Source organism: Delphinapterus leucas, chromosome 10, assembly GCF_059928025.1.
Source record: "Delphinapterus leucas isolate spDelLeu-1000000601 "Yukka" chromosome 10, BTC_Dleu_Yukka2, whole genome shotgun sequence".
NCBI lineage: Eukaryota > Metazoa > Chordata > Mammalia > Artiodactyla > Monodontidae > Delphinapterus > Delphinapterus leucas.
This window is the reverse complement of record NC_143138.1, coordinates 68,006,221-68,027,137: the sequence shown is the minus strand read 5'-3', so window position 1 is coordinate 68,027,137 and position 20,917 is coordinate 68,006,221. Positions and strand designations below refer to the sequence as shown.

The window sequence follows — 20,917 nt, the reverse complement described above, 5'->3', positions numbered from 1 at the left end:
AGTATAAACAGAGGAGGGACTAATCATACAAAAGCAAGAGCCAAGAGGGTCAGATTCCTAAAAATCTACCTATACCGTGAAGGGAGAACATCCTTGCAGGAATGCAACAGAAGGACATAAGGCTATTCTCTGCTCTAGTGCCCGCGAGCAACAACTACTGAGCCCACGTGCCACAACTACTGAAGCCCACGTGCCTAGAGCCCGTGCTCCGCAACGAGAAGCCACCACAATGAGAAGCCTGTGCACTGCAATGAAGGGTAGCCCCCGCTCGCCGCAACTAGAGAAAGCCCAAGTGCAGCAATGAAGACCCACAGCAGCCAAAAAAAAAAAAAAAGCCTCCTTTCCTTAAAAACAAGAGACGGGGGGCCCATGGGCACTGGTGTTAAGCAACCCTATAGACAAAAGGTCTGAATCTCAACAGAAAAGAATCTGAGACTGAGGAGGCTCAATCTTTATACATGTTCATGAAGCTCAATCCTGGCAACTTATGTAGGCTTCCCAAAGCATCTGAGACTGGCAATCAGACTGTGCTGTACAGGACTGAAAAGTCCTCTTTGTTCTCATCTCTAGACACTGCCTTCAGGTGTCCCACACCCTCCATTATCATCAACAAAATGGGAAGAAATAAAGCTTCCCGCTGGACTTTCCTGGTGGTCCAGTGGTTAAGACTCCACACTCCCAATGCAGGGGGCCCGGGTTTCATCCCGGGTCAGGGAACTAGATCCTGCACACCTCAACTAAAAAGATCCCTCATGCCACAACTAAAGATCCTGCATGCCAACAACGAAGATCCGGTGCAGCCAAATAAATAAATATTAAAAAAAAAGCTTCCCTCATTTAGATTTGTAAAAAGGAATCAAACACATGATCCTCATGTGTTTCTTAATAGCATCCTATTATAAACATACAAATAACATATACTACATGCTCCCACAAAGCTGTGACTGTACCCTTTAAATTCTTTTTTCTCCCTATTATAACATCACACCTGGCCTAGTTTCTTCAACAGGCTATATATGGTTTACCCAAGAAGCCATATATATCTATGATTTACTGAATCCTAATAAAATTAATTAGCCTCTTTTTTAGAGGATTAAAGGAAAGGGCAGACACCAAGAGCCCCACTTATACTTCTGAGGTAATCCCTCTATTTCTAAGTCCTTACTCTATATTTGGTTAGGCATCCTAGACAACAAATCAATATCTTCAGTTACATATAAAGGAGGACCCCAAATCTACTGCATTCTGCTAACTGGGGCCCACACCACAGTGGGCATTTGTTGTTTTCCTGTGTAACACAGACAGACAAATTGCTTCACTGCTTTGGGCAAGATACTCCTGACCTGTGGTAAGAACCTGAGTTCTTACCGGATCCTGGTAGCAGTTTCAACTACTTCAGAAGGCTTGTATCTATATAACGCATTAACACTGGGATAAAGATGCTATAGCCAGTGGACAAACTCTGAAAAGCCCATCAGTAACTGAATCAATTATTTAATTTTGCTTTCCAAAAGTTGTCTCCCTCTGAGCTGACTCTAAACAACAGGAAGTAACTGATTTTTACGGAAGATTTGAAAATAACCATAGCATGTCTAAAGAATTATGTGAACAGAACTTCAGCAAAGAAAAAGGGATCATGATCTGTAGAGGACAAGCTGATACTCTGCCACCTAATAACTAATCCTCCCATATCTGGGCCTTTTCCAATGTCAGGGAAAGTCAATACTTTCATTATGTGCAGACTTAACAATCAGTTAAAACTCACTAAAGATACTACTGAATGCTTACACACAGAAAAGAGTTTAAAAGGAATAAACGCTTCTCAGTGAAGTGACGAAGCAAATGTCATGGTATTCTACATTCGAACTGCTGACTCTGGTGATAAACACAAGGGGGCAGGGGAGTGGTGATGTGTAAAAACCATGACTTAGAAATCAAGAAGTTCTTTTACTAAAATGCATATTCTCTGTACCCTCACATAAAGAGGCTCTGAGATCTTGAATGAGGCTGTTCTATAAAGCTTCAGAGAAAGAACAGAAGAGATGATGACTGAGAACCAATAGTTGGAAAGCACATACACCATATGAAACCAAATCCATTACCTAAGGATTCAGCCTCCTAGCCAGGGTACTAGCCAACAAAGAATAGTGAACAGCAATAGAAGTCCAATTTAAAACAGGAGAAAGAGGACTTCCCTGGTGGTCCAGTGGGTAAGACTCTGCGCTCCCAATGCAGGGGGCCTAGGTTCGATCCCTGGTCAGGGGACTAGATCCTGCATGAGTACTGCAATTAGGAGCCTGCATGCTACAATTGAAAAGATCCCGCGTGCTGCAATTAAAAGATGCTACATGCTGCAACGAAGATCCCGTGTGCCACAACTAAGACCTGGCACAGCCTAAATAAATAAATTTTTTTTTTTTAAGAAAGGGAGAAAAAAGATGGTTCCACAAAGATAGTTCTAATACATTCAAGTACTAAAATCAGAAAAACGTTTTTAGTAACAGGTTACATCCCTCATGTCAGAAATTGACCATTACCTACTCTAAGTTATTAAAATTGACAAAACAGCTCACCATGAAGAAAGTTTGGTGGTCTCTAGAATGTCTCTTTCTAGAGAGTGATAACTCCAAAACTTCTGCTCAGCTTAACAAAAACGTATTAAACAACTACCATCTACCGGGGACACAAAGATAAAGAGCAAACACAGGTCAGGTCAGATCAAGCATTAAGAGGAATGAGGCCCAAAGCGAGTTTTGAAGAAAGAGTTGGACAGAGTTAGGTAATGGCAGGGTGGGTGGGGGGGTGGGGAGTTGGGTAGGGGATAGAGGGGATGAGATAATGGAGATGAATAGAGAAGAGGAGGGAAGAGTTCAAAGATAGGGAACTCTATGAACAGTAATTGAGAGACAAGAAAGAGCAGAATGTGAAATTAAACAAATCCAAGAAGGTTGTGTTACTAGAGCGTAAAGTAGAGAGTATGGGGGAAGAGTAGAAAATGAACCTGGAAAAGCAACAAGGCAAAGATCACGGAGCACCCTGTATATGTTAAGGAGATTGGATATTATCCTACAAGGAAGATCAAAATAACATGATAAGCTCTGTCTTTTTTTTTTTTTGCGGTACACGGGCCTCTCACTGTCGTGGCCTCTCCCGTTGCGGAGCACAGGCTCCGGATGCGCAGGCTCAGAGGCCGTGGCTCACAGGCCTAGCCGCTCCGCGGCATGTGGGATCTTCCTGGACCAGGGCACGAACCCATGTCCCCTGCATCGGCAGGCAGACTCTCAACCACTGTACCACCAGGGAAGCCCGAGCTCTGTCTTTTATAAAGATCACTCTGCACCATAGAATGTTATAGAATATAAAAGCATAGGTATATGCAGTTTCAAACTGAAATCCCAACTCATTTTTTCAGTGTGACCTTAGGCAAGTCAATCTCTCTGGGCCACAGATTCCTCACCTGTAAAGTGGAGGTACCCCTTACCTTCAAGGATTATTAAGAGAATGAGGTGGTGAAAGAATATAATATAAATGTAAATTGTACTGTGAAATTACACAGTTCAGTATTTAGCACATTGTAAGTATCCAAAACATGGTCTGGAAGAAATATTTGCTGGAGGAAATTGTAAGATGGAATAAGAGAAGACAGGAAATAGCCAGTAAAAAAGCCAGAGGAAAGGCCAGATTTGAGAACTAGTTAGGAGGTAAAATAAACAGGGCTAGTGGGTTACTATTCTTCAGGTGAAAAAGACACATAAGACTTCTCTTCCAGGTTTCCCTAACCAGGGCCTATGGTGCTGCTGTCACTTCCTCCTCAGACACCAACCCAGACTGGAGGCCAGATGCTACAATATAGCCCAGCTTTTACTATCAGCACTGCTGAAGAGGCAACAAGTATATCATGGAGTGGGAACTCTTAGATGTCAAGAGAGACCCTAGTTAATGGTGCCATTTAACCAGAGCAAATTTACCTTTTCCTCATTTGGGGTAATGACACCTATACTTCAGGTGCTGCAAGTATTCATGCAGCATATAAAACAGTAACATAATAAGGACTCAATAACTTAACACAACACAAACAAATCCTATGTAGATGTGAAGCTTATTTCACAGTGTCTCTCATGAAAACACTATAGCCTTACCACAGCTCCAGCCCACCTGAAGTCCTGGCTGGTAGCTGAAATTGTACAATACACATCCATGTGTTGGTTATCATACAGGCAACCGATGTCCCATTTAGGGAGAGCCTATTTTTATTTCTAAAATGTGTGTAACATCTTCCACCATAATATGTGCTATCTGGTTTCTAAACAAATAAAACTGGTTTCAGAGAGCTCATCTCTGGAAATAGCAGCTGGGATACTGTAGTTTTACCCAAAAGTTAAGTAAAAATTGGCCCCAAGCCCAGAAAACAGGCATTCCTCCCAGACAAAACTGGATAAACCAAGTCTACAAACAATGAGTGGATAAAATAGTAGGGAAGTAAAGACATGGAGAGAGCCGGAATAACCCACACCAAAAGGCCAACCCATAGCTCAAGAAGGGAACCAAGGAAGGCTTTAGAATGTACCAGTTCTGAAGCAGTCAGGTGAGGCAAAAGTTACCAAGTGTAAGACACCAAAGTTACTAAATGAAAAGTATCTGGAACGTAGATATTCTCCCTGCTATGCCAAAGGTAAGATTTATGTAAGCAGTATGAACTAAATGCTCTATTCAGCTTAAGATTCAAGATTCCTTATGAGAGGTTAGGCAGCTGGAGAGATATAACCTGGGGAAGGAAGAATATCAATGGAGACAAAATTCAAACACAGTAAATGTGAAAAAGAGTTTCCACTTCAACAGGCTAATTTATTGATGCTGCTATTGTTTCACACATTTGATTTCTTATAAGGAATGTACTGATTATACATGTCACAAGGTATTACTTCCTACTTTCACTTATGAAATATTAACAGAAATGAATCTTCAAAGGAGAAAAACTTGCCAAAATGCCCTTGACATGGAATTGTTCTTTAAGATGCTGCCAGAGCACATGGTTTTGATTAAAAACAAAACAAACAACAACAAAAAACCCACAAGCCGTCCTCTAAACATCTAAAATGTTTTTTTTTTTAAACGTTTAATCTGAAATATCGACTGCAGAGTCAGTAGATGAAGGGCAAGTCTAACAGGGCCCAGCTGACAGATGAGACCAGGTCACAAGTCTCTGATAGAGGAATCTGTACTGAGAGCACCGATTGGGTCAATCAGTGAATTCTAATTTGCCCTAACCAGAGCTTGCAAGACAGACCTGGTGAGGTTCATGAAAAAATCTATTAATATATGAAACAGATGGCTCTGCCAAAGAGGTTTCTGACCTATTAGAGGAAAAGTTTTTCTGAGAACATAAAATAGATACAGTAGAGCAATTCAGGGGAAGATTTTCAAGACCATTTTTACAATATAATGTTGTATAAAAAGTGCAAAAAACTTATAAATATTTAGATCCCAATTTTAAAAATAGAATTACACATGTGCAAGTATTTATATATGCATAGGGGGAAAAAAAGACAAGAAAGAAATGCACCAAAAGGTTAACCATTTTTATCTGAGTGATAGTTTTACCAAAAAACTTATTACTTTCTTCTTTATTCTTTTGTTTTACAGTAATAGATAGGACTTTATAACTGTAAAATCAGTATCTTTATACATGTATTCTCTCTCCACAAAATCAAACCATCAGTGAACAAATCCTGTTTGACCTCATCCCCCTCCTGAGCTGCATCATATTTTTCAGGCTGTGACTGCTTTTATCCATAGCCATATCCAGTGACCAACAGGGCAAGCTCTCACACTGCCAACAAAAGTTCACTGGGTATCTATTACAAGGACCCCATCTTAGCCAGGGCTCACATGAGGGCATAAAGCAGCACGTAAAAAAGATCATCAGGGCTTCCCTGGTGGCACAGTCGTTGAGAGTCCGCCTGCCGATGCAGGGAACATGGGTTTGTGCCCTGGTCTGGGGAGATCCCTCATGCTGCGGAGCGGCTGGGCCCGTGAGCCATGGCCACTGAGCGTGCACGTCCAGAGCCTGTGCTCCGCAACGGGAGAGGCCACAACAGTGAGAGGCCCGTGTACCACAAAAAAAAAAAAAAAAAAAAAAGATCATCAATAGTTAAAGTCACCCTTGAAAAGCCTTTCCTATTGTCCACATATAAATACAGTATGAATAGTTTTATGTATGTATTCCTGTAGATGTATATACCAAAAATATTTCCAAAAGGGTATAATATTCAGAAATTAAACCTCTCGCATATCTTGCTGCTTGGACCAGTTCAGCAATTCTTCATTGGCCCTCAATTCTTCCTCCCCATCCCCTCACCGTTGAATACTTACCAACTCATCACCACACCACCTAAACAATTTCTCTTCTGCCAATGGTCAAGAATTCTTTACATTTATAAGTTTTGTCAATCTTATTAACTAACAACACTGACTGCATCCACTGCCTTTGGGTACTCACGGAGTAAAATGGTGAGTATAAATTACCCCACTACTTAAATCATTATTTCTGGGGACTTCCCCAGTGGTCCAGTGGTTAAGACTCTGCACTCCCAATGCAGGGGCCCAGGTTCGATCCCTGGTCAGGGAACTAGATCCCACATGCCGCAACTAAAGATCCCGCAAGCAGCAATGAAGATCCCGCATGCCGCAAAAACAACCCGGTGCAGCCAAATAAATAAATAAATAAATATTAAAATCAATCAATCAATCATTATTTCTTACTCTCTTTTTCTTCCTTCTGCAATTTAAGCAAGGTAAAATGTTAGCTATAATTCCATTAAAAAATTAAAGCACCTTTTTATTGGGAGTGAAAAAAGGGAATCTTAGTGTTGTTAGGCTTAGTGTCAATCTACTTAAAGACATAGGTAAGATTACATTTATTAAGTGCCTTAATAAATGCACTTTATTAAGTGCATTAAGCACTTAATAAAGCAACTAAGCCCATGGGCGACAACTACTGAGCCTGCGCTCTAGAGCCCACGCACCACAACTACCGAAGCCTGCGCGCCTAGAGCGTGTGCTCACAACAAGAGAAGCCACGGCAATGAGAAGCCCGGAGGAGGCAAACCTTGAGGCAACCCCTGAAGCAAGGCAGAATTAGACAAGTGATGCGGGGAGGAGAAGACATTCCACACAGGAGTCATGACTTGGATCTGAGGTGCACTGAAAAGGCAGAAAGTGTCCGGTTTTCTGGAAAGGGAGATAAAATGATTCATCAATAAGTACTGATTGGGACTTCCCTGGTGGCACAGTGGTTAAGAATCCACCTGCCAATGCAGGAGACACAGGTTCGAGCCCTGGTCCGTGAAGATCCCACATGCCATGGAGCAACTAAGCCCATGTGCCACAACTACTAAGCCTGTGCTCTAGAGCCCACGAGCCACAACTACTGAGCCTGCATGCCACAACTACTGTTGCCCTCATGCCTAGAGCCTGTGCTCCGCAACAAGAGAAGCCACGCAATGAGAAGCCCACGTGCCACAAGTAGAGAAAGCCGCTCACGGCAACAAAAACCCAATGCAGCCAAAAATAAATAAATAAGTAAATTTATTAAAAAATAAAATAAATAAGTACTGATTAAGCACCTAGTATTGACCAGTACTGGTAGGTACTAAAGATACAGAGATGAGAGAACCCTGGTCACAGAGTGATGACTGGAGCCCTCCAGGAATCATCCAGTCAACTGACACAGATACATAAACACGTAAGATGAGCAATCTGGTAAGTATAACATATGACTAAAGTTGATGACTAGATAAACAGAATGTAGCATATCCATAGAGTGGAATATTATCGAGCAATAAAAGGGAAGGAAGTACTAACGCATGCTACAGCATGGGCAAACTTGAAAACATTATGCTAAGTGAAACAAACCAGTCACAGAAGGCCACATACTATATGATTCCATTTATCTGAAATGCCCAGAATAGGCAAAACCATTGAAACAGAAAGTAGATTAGTGGTTACCTGTGGGTAGGGGGAAGGAAGAATTAGGGAGTGGCCGCTTAATGAGTACAAGTTTCTTTTTGCAGAAAAGAAATGTTTTGGGACTTGCCTGGAGGCACAATGATTAAGAATCCGCCTGCCAATGCAGGGGCCACGTGTTCGAACCCTGGTCTGGGAAGATCCCACATGCCGAGGAGCAACTAAGCCCATGGGTGACAACTTCTGAGCCTGCGCTCCAGAGTCCACGTGCCACAACTACTGAAGCCTGTGCGCCTAGAGCGCATGCTCACAACAAGAGAAGCCACCACAATGAGAAGCCCGCACATCACAACGAACAGTAACCCCCGCTTGCAGCAACTAGAGAAAGCCCGCGCGCAGCAACGAAGACCCAACGCAGCCAAAAATAAATAAATAAAATAATTAATCAAAAAACAAAAACAAAAAAAAGAAAGGAAATGTTCTGGATGGTGGTGATGGTTGCATAACCTTGTGAATATACTAAAAATCACTGAATTAAAACACTTTAAAATGGTGGAAATTTATGGTATGTGAATTATATTTCAAAGGAAGGGAGGGAGGGAGGAAGGAAAAGGTTCTACAGGACAGAGAAGGAAATAATTTTGCCTGGAAAGGCTGGTGAAGACTTCCCAGAGGAGGCAACAGATCTGAACGTCAAAGGACAATGTCTTCTTTCCTTAAAAAGAGACTGATGGAAATAGAGACACAGATGTAGAGAACAAACATATGGACACCAAGGGGGGAAAGTGGCGGGGGTGGGGTGGGGCAGTGATGTGATGAATTGGGAGATTGGGATTGACATGTATACACTAATACGTATAAAGTGTATAACTAATAAGAACCTGCTGTATAAAATTCAAAAAGAAAAAAAAAAAGAAGAGACTGATGAAGTCATTCAGAGAGAGGTAATGACATATGCAGAAGTACAGTTCCATAGGAATAGAGGCTGGGGGAGTAAATGGGGAAACTGTGAGAAGAAGACAGGCCAGATCTTGATCCAGCAGTCTCTGGAGGACTTTGTTTAGGAGTCTGAACTTCGTCTTATATAAAAATTGGCAAATATGTGGCACTTGGCACCACTCTCCTGTCTGCACCTCTGGCAGACATAACTATTATGCCATCGAGCCCTTCTCTGCTGAGCTCAGAAGTGGCCTCAGTATCTGTCTCCATGCAATCCTTCCCACAGTCCATGTGCCCCCAGTGGGAGCCACTAAAGGATCTCAAGCAGGGAAGTGGCATCATCTGAATTCCCAATTTAAAAAGAACACCGGTGGGACTTCCCTAGTGGCGCAGTGGTTAAGATTCCACACTTCTAATGCAGGGGGCCCGGGTTCAATCCCTGTTCAGGGAACTAGATGCATGCCACAACTAAGGAGCCTGCCTGCCTCAACTAAGACCTGATGCAACCAAATAAATAAAAAAAAAAAAAAAAAAAAAAGAACACTGGTAACTATGTGGAGCACTATTTGAAAACTGGCTTTAGGAACCCCAGCTACAGGAACAGCAGAAGGATTTTTAACTGGAGAGAAATGGGTGATAGACAACCCTTTCAGAAGGACTATAAAAATGAGAGAAGGAAGGAAGGAAAATCAACCATCATAATCCAGGACTATACCTGGAGGCCCTGGGTTAAGAGGAAAGAAACCAGAAAGAGTGGAGAAGGGGTAAGGCGTTAACAAGGAAAAGTCACAGGAAGGAAAAGGAAAAATTATATATGAATCTGAGGCTTGAAGTCTGTCATACCCTTCACCAAAATCAGAAAGAACAGTAGAGGGATAGCTGGTTTGGTGGGGAGAAATGAAAAAATCCATGCAAGGTATTTGATAAGTGCTAGAAAATAAACATAAAAGAGCCAACTGGTAGTAAACATGCTTTGGACAGGAAAGCAGCACACCAGTGAAGAATAAAGGCTCTGGGACGAGATGGCCTGGGTCAGAGTCCCAGCACTGCCACTTTGTATCTAAGGAATACTAAAGAAGTTACTTAATTTCTCTAAACCTAGATTTCTTTCTTTATAAAATGAGAAGAATAACAGTACATATGTAAGATTTCTTTTTTAATTAAGTGAAAAAAATAATTAGCATATTGCCTAGCACACAGTAAGTTAGCTTTCAATTAATGTTGGTGATTACCTTTAGCTACTCCATGATGACAGTATGTAGTATGACCAGCTATGCTTTGGAGAAGCTAAACTGTATTACCCAAAGAGTTGGAAAATCTTCTCAACTCTGAGATAGGACAGGAAAGCAGAGGATTCTTTGAATTTTGAGTTCAAGGAATTAGTACCTGAATTAGTACCATTTCACAAGCTCGGCCTTTTAGGTTTAAAAACATTTCCTTGGGCTTCCCTGGTGGCGCAGTGGTTAAAAATCCACCTGCCAATGCAGGGGACATGGGTTCGAGCCCTGGTCCGGGAAGATCCCACATGCCGTGGAGCAACTAAGTCCTTGCACCACAACTACTTAGTCTGCGCTCTAGAGCCTGCGTGCCTCAACTACTGAAGCCCACGCGCCTAGAGCCCGTGCTCCGCAACAAAAGAAGCCACCGCAACGAGAAGCCCGCGCACTGCAATGAAGAGTAGCCCCCACTCACCACAACTAGAGAAAGCCTGCGTGCAGCAACGAAGACCCAATGCAGCCAAAAATAAATAAATAAATAATAAATTTATTAAAAAATAAATAAAGGGCTTCCCTGGGGTGCAGTGGTTGAGAGTCCGCCTGCCGATGCAGGGGACACGGGTTCGTGCCCCGGTCCGGGAAGATCTCACATGCTGAGGAGCGGCTAGACCCGTGAGCCATGGCCGCTGGGCCTGCGCGTCTGGAGCCTGTGCTCCGTAACGGGAGAGGCCACAACAGTGAGAGGCCCAGGTACCGCAAAAAAATAAAAAATAAATAAAATAAAAGCATTTCCTTAAGTGTTCTTAACTTGAAGCAAAGTCTACTTTAGCTCAGTCACTTATTCAATCAGTATTTATTGCAAACTCTTAGTACAAAGAATTGTGCTGGACACTGTAGGATGCAAAATTACACGCAGTGTAAACGTGGTACCTATCCTCAAGAAGATTACACTAGGAGGGAAGAAAAGCTTAACACACACAAATAGCTGAAGCACCAGGCATACTGTAAAATGTTACTGATGCACTGCCAGTCATGAGAGTCAGAAGAGGGAGGACTCACTTCCAATGTGGATGAAGCTGTCACCTGAACTTAGTCTAGAAAGATGGTCAGAAATTCAATCGGCAAGAACACAGGTTCAGGAGAAACAATGTGAATAGGACAGCCAAAGAAAACAATGTGAATACAGACACAAAGCTGAAAAGTGCTAAATGTATGTTTCTGGAAGAGCCAGGAGTCAGGATTAACTGAAGAACTAGCCACAAGATAACTGGCCCTATGTTGAAGACAAATGAAAGGGAAAAGCCATAGGATGAAGCCTGGATATCCTGAGAGAGGCCAGATGGGAAAGGCCAGAAACTTGTTTGGGGAGTAGAATGATGCATGTGGTCCCACATATGCTGAGCAAGACATTTCTGAAACCACCTTGTCACAGCTGAGAGGATTTTAAAGCTGCACAGGACTTCAGACTCTAATCCAGCCCTACCATCCTTCTGACTGAGGACACCAAGATCAAGAGAGGTGACTGAACTGCCCAAGCCATGGAGTTAGTGGCAAGATTGAGTGAAGCCCTGGTGGGCAGACTCAGTTCAGGGCACTTTACACTCATTCCCATGACCAGAAAGACATGTCTAAAAGCCAGGATGAAATGTGGGTTTGTTGCTTGGTAAAGAAACCAGGGTTATAGAATTGAGTCACTTGGATAGCCTGAAGTGGTGGGAGTGAAAGAGCTAGATTTCTGAGGGTCAGACTACAGAGGGAATAGAAAAGGAAAAACAACAAACCTGGGTTACATCCACATCCAGGAGGAAAAAGGAAGGGGTTTTTAAACATCTGAGAGGCAGGCAGAGAATCAGGACAGTGCAGAATCTTAGAAGCCAAGGTCAGTGTCTCCTCTTCAGCTGACAGATATGTGTTCCATAAATATCTGCTGAATGAATGGATAGATGAAGACAGAGTAAATGCAAAAAATTTTGAGCTCCCACGTAGGTAAAGCACAGTGCTAAGCACTTCATATGGGAATAAATGAGGTAACTTCACAACCACCCTATTAGGCAGCATTATCATCATTATCTCACTGCATTTCAAGATGAGAAAACAAGTTTAAAAATTGCCCAAGTTAAACAGCAGGTATTAGAGACAGGATTAAATATCAAGTCCTCACTATTAAGGAAATGTTAATTTTTATCAGGGTAGAAAATGGCAAGGTAATGGTGTTTAAGAAAAAAAATATTCTTATTAGTTAGAGACACACACTCAGTGACAAAGTCTGAGATTTAGCTTTAAAATATGCCAATAACAGCAAAAAAAGGTGGGAAGGACAATTGAAAGAAAAAATTGGGGAAATATTGGTCACTATTGAAATTGAGTGATGGGTCCATGGGGTTCATTATACTATACTCCCTGCTGTTGTATGTTTGAAATTTTCCATAATAAAAAGTCCACTCATATGCAGCTTCCCTCCCTGCAAAGATGGTAGGGAATGGGGAATTAGTCAAAACAAGGGAGAACAAACATCAAGAAAAACATTTTTGTCTGGGCAACAAGGAATTCACTCAGAGATAGTATTCAGGAGAAAAACAGGACCAGAAGCCAGACCACAAAGGATTAAGAAATATAGATAAAGCAAGTAGTGAGGAAATGGCAGTAAAACTGCATTTTAGATAAAAGGGACAGGAAGGAGAGGGCTAGGATGGCATTAGAGGTCAAGTTACTATGGTTCTACCTTGTATGTAGGTAAAAACAAAAAGGGGAGGGAGGGAGAATAGGAAGATGCTAGAAAGAAGATAACTGAGTAATCAATTAATTAATTGATCAATCTTTATATGAAACAAAAACATGAAAAGATGCTCATCACTTACATTTAAGGAAATGTAAATAAAAGTTATCTAGGTTTTAATTGTCAAAGATTAAATTTATTGACAATGTTCAGTGTTAGAGGAGAAATATAAATTGATATAATCTTTCAAAAGTTATGTGACAGGGCTTCCCTGGTGGCGCGGTGGTTGAGAGTCCGCCTGCCGATGCAGGGGACACGGGCTGGTCCGGGAAGATCCCACATGCCGCGGAGCGGCTAGGCCTGTGAGCCATGGCCTGCGCGCCTGGAGCCTGTGCTCCGCAACAGGAGAGGCCACAACAGTGAGAGGCCCACATACCGCAAAAAACAAAAAAAAAAAGTTATGTGATAATATCTAGTAAAATTTTAAACATGCATAACTTTTGACACAGAAACTCCACTTGTAGGAATTTATCCTAAGAAGTATACGGAGTACAGAAGATACGAAGATATATTTACAAGGATGCTTGTAACTGCAGAGAAAAAGAAACAAATGGCTATCACCAGGGGACTAGGAAAATTGATAGAAATTAACTACGTAACTATTAAAAGATAGATATGTGTCCGAAACATGGGAAAATGCCCAAAATAAAGGCATTAAATGAAGACAGAAAGCAAATTATAGAAAAGTAGATATACTGTTATTCCATTTCTGTAAAAAGGAATTACTTTATCTCACACACATACAGAAGCACAAATACATCCATGTCAGCATACACAGTGGAAAAAAGTGTGGATATATATAAACCAAATTCATGATAGTGGTTAACATTGAGACATGGGATTATGGGTTCCTTTCCTTATTTAAAAATGCCTCCGGGGAGGGGGAAGGGTAAACTGAAAAAACTTTAAAAAAATAAATAAAATTTAAAAAAAAAAATGCCTGAATTTTACTGTGGTCATATATTACTTGCATAATCAGGAAAAAAGTCAAGGAATTTCCAAAAGCAAGAGTAATGAAAGTGCCATAATAGAAAGGAAAGGGGAAAAAATTAGTGAGCACAAGCCCTAAAGTGAAGTCACAGGTCAAGAATGAGGCAGACAGAGAGCAGGTCTAGGGCCTGAGGGAAAAACAGCCTTGCAAAACGTGCAAGCAGCTGCTGTGGGAACTGGGACCCTGAAAATGCAGCACAAGAGCACCCGGAGGGGCAGAGACAGCTCAACTGAAGTGAGGCAGTGGGAACTGCTGACAACCAAAGCAGCCCATTTTCCTGACTCCCCAGAAACACTGGGCAGCCTAGGGGCAGCGAAAGAAGCCAGGGGAGAGAATTCAGGGTTGGCAACTGGCAGAGTGCAAAGGTTCAAGCAGGTTCTCAGACCTGGGGAGGGCAGCAACGTAACTGTGGACCATGGCAAACCAGCATCCAAACTAAGGTGGGAGGTGGGTGAAATAGTAGAGAAGAGAAAGGTAGAGAGATAGGGTGGGGGAAGACAGTGAGAGTGGATGGCACAATGAGAACAAAGAGCCTAAGCTCAATCCAGAATCACACTTAAAGGATTCTTTCCCAAATTTCCATTTTTCTTCCAATTTCTAAACATCATCACATTAGGAGGAAGATCCCAATTTGTGTCACTGGGCTTCAAGGACAAAAACTCTCCACCTGGTTTTGGGTGTTTCTCATAACCCGTAAGGGATCTGTGAGGAAGGTGGAGGCTCCATCTAGGTTCCCCCCACACCCAGCTCTTGCAGAGTTACTAGGCTGCTGTTAATAGAGCAGAAGCTCTACTCCCTGTGTGGCACTACCTTCTTTGTGTGTATCCTCTACTGGCCAGAAGCCTGGAATAAGGAGTGACTGTAACCCCCAAACTGAAGCCCTAACAATATCTCATGAGGACGTTAAAAAAGGCCCTAAACTTAGAAAACCTGGCATCAAGTCCCACCTTTTTTTCTTATTGTCTTTGTGAACTTGAAAGCAAGCCACTTCACCTCTTTGTGTTTGCTTCTTCATCTATAAAATGGGGATATCTGCCTAACAGTGTTGCTGGGAGGATGTAGTAAAGTAAAATGTACATCAAAGTGTTTTATAAAACAATAATATCATACATATGAAAGGTATACGTATACTTATCATAGTAAAGCAAACATTTTTCAATTCTACCTATATATCACTTTCATCAATGGTGCTATAAAACCATAAATGGGTGCTAGCACCTTCAATGTGCCTATGCTGGCTGAAATTGTCCATGCTTTTATTGCTTTTAACCTATATAACAATTTTCTTCACAAGATTTCAACACTGCTCACAAATTTCTTCAATTTAACAGTTGCTTGCCACATTTAAAGTGCCTTATGCTTTGTCTCAGTTTTCCTTTTTATCTCATGTCAATTTTTATCTTTAACTACAGTTACTTTTCATGCTTTCCTTTTCTTCAGTCTGTTATGTTTGTCACCTACATGAAAGAATAACCGCATTAGGTAGGCTTCAATAGAGTTTCTTACACCTGGACAATGGGGTTCCTATGTGGTCTGATCAACCATGAAAATTAATTCAAAGTAATTTAGGTAGTATATTCTCAAGTTATTTTACCACTAAGAAGAACCAAGAGGGTGACTAAATGAATTGGCACAATTCCATTACTTCTAGGTTAATAACTCAGAACACAGAGCTTCCTAACAAAGAACTAATATATCAATTTCAGTGTTAGTACAGTATTAGGCTGAACAAAGGACTAATACAGATAATTTCATAATCACTGAGTTCAAATTCCTAAATAAAGTTTGGGCAAATGATCTTATATCCTGAATATGGCCACATTGAGCTCAGCTGGATCTTCAAAAAGTCCATCAGCAGACAAAAGTCACAACATCCTAGTGTTAAATCCATTACCTACACCCAGGCTGGACGTAGCTGTCTAGAGACCTTGTAGCCCAAACTGACTAGTCACTGTTCTTCACACGAGGACAAATTGCTCAGAGCAGTAAATGGCCAGTGGAAGATCTAGATAATACCCATAAAGAACTGTCACATTCTCTTCGAAGGGAAACTTTTGCCAAGACCCAAAGAGAGCAAGTAATAGCTCCCCAGCATCGAAACCATAAACATATGGAATAAGCAACACATTTTCACAGCAAAATTATGTATTGCTTTTAGCAACCTGGAAATACAAAGGCAGAAGCACTGCTTCAGCCAGGATCTGAGGCACCCATGAAATCAGAACTCTCATCACATCACCAGCTCCACAAGGAATGATTTCATGATATTTTACATGCAGAGGTCATTCATTTCTTCACTAAACATTTATTGAGTAGCTACTTCTGTATCAGAAATGTTTAGATACTGGGATATAGAGTTAAACAAGACGAGGTCCTGCCCTCACGTAGGTCACAACATAGGCACAGAAAACACACAAAAATACCCAAAGTTAAGAGTACAGTGATTATGAAAGAAGCTTTCACAGATTGCAATGCCATACAAAGGAAAGGCATTCAGCCTAATCTGGGAAGAATCAAGGAAGAGTTTTAAGCGATGGTGCCTGAATTCCTAGTAAATTCAAGCCTAAGAGTCAAACAAGCACTAGAACGGGAGGAATATTAGTAGGAGAAATAGCCTGAGAATGCTGGGACATTCAAGGAGCTCACTATAACTGGAGCCTAAAGTGACAGAGGAGGGCTTCCCTGGTGACGCAGTGGTTGAGAGTCCACCTGCCGATGCAGGGGACACGGGTTCGTGCCCCGGTCCGGGAAGATCCCACATGCCATGGAGCGGCTGGGCCCGTGAGCCATGGCCACTGAGCCTGCGCGTCCGGAGCCTGTACTCCACAACGGGAGAGGTCACAACAGTGAGAGGCCCGCGTACCGCACACACACAAAAAAATAATAATAAAAAAATAAAGTGACAGAGGAATTGTGGCAGAAGAGGACTAGAAAGGAAGATACCAAAGAGGCCAGGTCATAAAGGTCTTTGTGAGATGTTGAAGTAGAGATATATCAGGATCTAGATGTTCGTGTATTTTGAGGCCAGAGGAGTATTATTTACTTTTAACTGAAGTTAAAGACCACCCCAAACGGAGGGGGAATTTGACTAAGGAAGACTGGAAGAGATTTAGGGCCAGTTATTTTGAATCATTTCTGTCTGGCTCATACTTATTTTTCTCTCTACTTTTTTTTTCCCCCTCTCACAGGGAAAAAATAAAACTGAACAATTCTATAACAAAGCCTGTGAACCTTCTGTTCATCAAAAACATTTCTGAACAGAGTGCTAGATTCTATCAAACTAGCCCAAATTAGAGAAAGACGACAAATCTCTCCAGCATCTGGAGCCTTCCAGGCAAAAAGACCAAAGTCAGGTATATGATGCCAACAGAAGAAAGCTAGAGAAATATTCTGATCAGGGGCCACACAGAATATGCTGCCTGGCATACTCCAGCACTCTGTCACTGGGGATGCCCACTGTTCCCAAAACAAGGACATGCCAAACAGTTACCTCCTGGCTTCTCCATAGAAACTGCCAGGAAAAAACCTACCAGTGCCAGGAATGACCTTGGACTTTATAGTGTTGACTCCCGGCCACCAGTACTGGATAAAGACTACCTCAACAATTCTCTCACCTGTCCAGGGTGCCAACAGGTGTAGACAGAAGGCTGCCTTCCTCACCAGACAAGGAAACTGAACCTCTCATCCATGCATAGCACCCAGCCACACACCTATTACTAATACTACTAAGAACAGTAACTCCCACATAATGATATACACAACCTACTACTAACAGCAAGCACTGACCACCCATTAAGCACCAGGCCCTCATCTCCAGTCCTCACTACAACCTGCAGAGGTTATTTTAACCCCATTTCACAGACTGAAAAAAATTAAATTAAATTAAAAAACAAGGCTCAGAAAGGTTAACAGCTTACGCAGGTCAAAAAGCAAGCAAGAGGTAGAGATGGGATGACCCCAAAGATCATGCTCTTTCCATTGTACTAGACACCTCAGAATCTTCCCAAAGAAATCAAACACTCTAAGCCTTCTTTCCAAGAGTTTCTGAGGTTATCCATCTGACTAAGAGGTAGTCAAAACATTTTTCAGCAGTCAGTTTGCCTTCAAAGCAACAAAATAAAGCAGTTTTCATTTTATTTGATCAAGTGAATATTCCAGATGGAAAAATGAAAGAGACTTCAAAGAATTTATTTATTATCTAAGTGTCTTGATTTTAAACCTCTTCATTTATTTTTGGGCAAAATACATACAGAGAGATAGAGAAGAGAGCGAAGGACAGAATTTCATTTAACTAGATAGGAAGGGAGATTAACAATTAAAGCAAAAAAGCATTCAAATATAATTTATGCAGTAATAATTAAGAGGCAAGGAATTTCAAACAGGCTGAGCCTTACCTCAATCTTATTCCTCCTGTTCTAGGAGACAGCACTCCAAGACATCAGCAGACACTCCCAGCCTACATACAGTGAACCAGACAAAGGGAGTAAGCAACGCCTTCATGCTCCCAAAACCACAGTGGGAAGGAAAGTGTGATGGCTTCCTGGGGAACCTAAGCACATATACAGTATTTGTAAATCATAGCTCATCAAGACACACACAGCAACAAAATGTTTACCTTGTGGTTTGTCTACAGGCATACTTAAAGTTAACAGGTGTATGTAAATAAAACAAAGCAAAAACAACCCCATACCATTGTGAACTTTTCCCATGGAAATATATGAGGATAATCAATTGTCACTAGTCAAAATCAATACTTTTTAAAAACTTTATTCAGTGGTTTTACTGATTAAAAGCTTGATATGCCTGAATCACTTCTTCCTTCATAGACCTATAGCCACTTCTGAAATATGAACTATTACTATTAAAACATGAAAAACATCACCATTGTAGAGGTACCCAACACAGTGCCTGGCATAATTCAATAGATATTGGTTTATGAAAGAATGAGTTATTTAAGATAGAAAACTTAAGAGAAAGAGACAGACAGAAATAATACAGTGCAAGGGAAATATATGATTTTTTAAAGATTAAGGGGAAAAATAATCCCCAGAACCATCAGTACAACTACAAATAGTCAGAATTACCTCACATCTCACCTGAAAATTTATACTCTAATATACTCCAATGAGGCAATACAACTCCTAACACTCTAAACAAACTCTGAAAGTGCAATGATTCTGACACTTTTTTTTCATATGAGATTTGATATCTCATCTATAGACAACACACCAACTTTTGCCTGAATACTACATAGAGAGAGCTCTGGTGCACAGATGCAGGCCTCAGCTATTTGGAGTTTGCACATTGCCTTTCAATGATACAGATGAGACACAGTGTACAGACCAGACAGACAACACTTCTAGTGAAGATAATGTCCTGGGAGAGTTAAAATGACGGTCACTAAGATTTAACAGATTTAACGTAATGACTTCACGGTAGTAGGAGAAAATGAAGTTTAGGGATATACAGAACTTTTACCAACATGAACTGTTAGAGTTTTCACATCCCTCTCTAGAGTTGCATACATTAAACAATGACACATAAATTAGTGAAAAGAGGCTCTTAATTTAGATTTAGAATTGGACTGAAAAATCCCTAGAATTTATATATATTATACTGTCTAAGTTTGTCTATCACCATAAACAACAGCCATAGTGCTGAAAAGAAAGTATGAGTCACAATTCAAAAACAAAGGAGAAAATAAATGAACAGAGGAAAGCTTTGGATCCAAATACCACAAAGAAATTCTTTACTTAAAACACTGTCAATGACAGCTACCATTCTGACTTGGAGTAAGAAGGAATGGTCCACACTGTCTTCTATTCAGGAACAAACTCAATTCAGCCCCCAAACGCTCCTTCCAGCACCATCTACCTCAGTGTCCAGCCACCAACACAGTCAGCCACATCCACTAGCAAGGGACAGGAATTCTAAGATCTGAGTCACCCCTCCCCCTCAGTAAGAGGTCATTCTCTATCAGGAAGCCCACTCTGCAAAGGCCCCTTGTTCATCTCACAGGCTGCTACCACCATGGCCCACAAAAAGCTAATTCTCCAACTTCAGCAGCCTACCAACCCTACTCTGTACTCTCCAATTCACAACTCCGGCTTCACCCTAACTCCAAGGTAGCCAACACTACTCACCGAGACATTCTTGCGACAAGTTCCCTACCTGAGAACCACTCAACTCCAGAATGCTGGGCCCTGGAGAATCCAGCCCTTTGCTCAACTCCCCTGTGCCCAGCTGAGCTCCTGCCTTTCCAGGAACTAATCACCGATTACCTCAGAGAAGCTAAATACTCAATACTCTTTCTCCCCAGTCTGATCCCGGTCTGCCAAGTTCACGGACCTGGGGGCGTGGAGGGGGTGGGGAGGAGGGCAGGGAGAGACGCATCTCGATTCGCCTTAGGGACCAGGCACACCAAGGCCCCTAGAATTCCAAACGCATCCTCCCCGCAATCCACCCGCTATGGCCAGCCTCCAGGGCGTCTGCATCAGGCGCTAAGAGCGCACGCCTCTAGAGTTAAGTCTCCGTGCTCCTATAACTCCCTTTCCCGGCTACAAAAATTCTAAATACCAAGCCAACACGGCCCCGGGTGGAGGCGAAGACCCCCGCCAAGCCTCCGGCCACTGGAGTTCCCTAGGTCGGATCCAGCGCCCCAAGGCCTGGGCGGCCGGGACCCGCTTGCTGACCCAGGCCGCTGAGCGCCAGGGGCCCGGGCCGCGTCTCCACTCCGCCCCCATTGTTGCGGGTCCCGGCGGCCCGAGCAGGGAGCCGGGGGCCGGCACCCGCACTCACCTCCCGCGCCGCGGCTCCGGGCCGCGCCGGGCCCGGCAGGGCCGAGTGGCCGAGCGTTCCTCTGCGCCCGCCTTGGCAGTGCCTGCGGCAGCGGCGTCTGGGGTGGAGGGAAGCAGCCGGCCAGGCCCGGGCGCCGCAGGCTGGCTCCGGCTGAGCGTCGGTCTTCTCCTGCGGCGGCGCTCGCAGCCTCCGCTGGCGGTCCGCGCCAGAAAGCGTCCCCCTCTCGGCCCG

General features: G+C 42.5%; 1 protein-coding gene across 3 annotated transcripts in view; it reads right to left on the bottom strand.

Moving 5' to 3' along the window:
* Positions 1-20,897, bottom strand: part of RAD54L2 (RAD54 like 2) — a 93,531-nt gene extending 72,634 nt beyond the window's left edge. Inside the window, exons 1-3 of one of the 3 annotated variants that reach the window (XM_089919415.1) lie at positions 20,687-20,897; positions 18,283-18,437; positions 11,903-12,048 (exon numbers count right to left, since the gene is read on the bottom strand). The gene's annotated coding sequence lies outside the window, so the exon portion shown is untranslated. The remainder of the gene's footprint in view (positions 1-11,902; positions 12,049-18,282; positions 18,438-20,686) is intronic. The other 2 variants (XM_022572987.2, XM_022572986.2) reach the window with 2 other exon arrangements.
* Between the last annotated feature and the right edge of the window lie 20 nt (positions 20,898-20,917).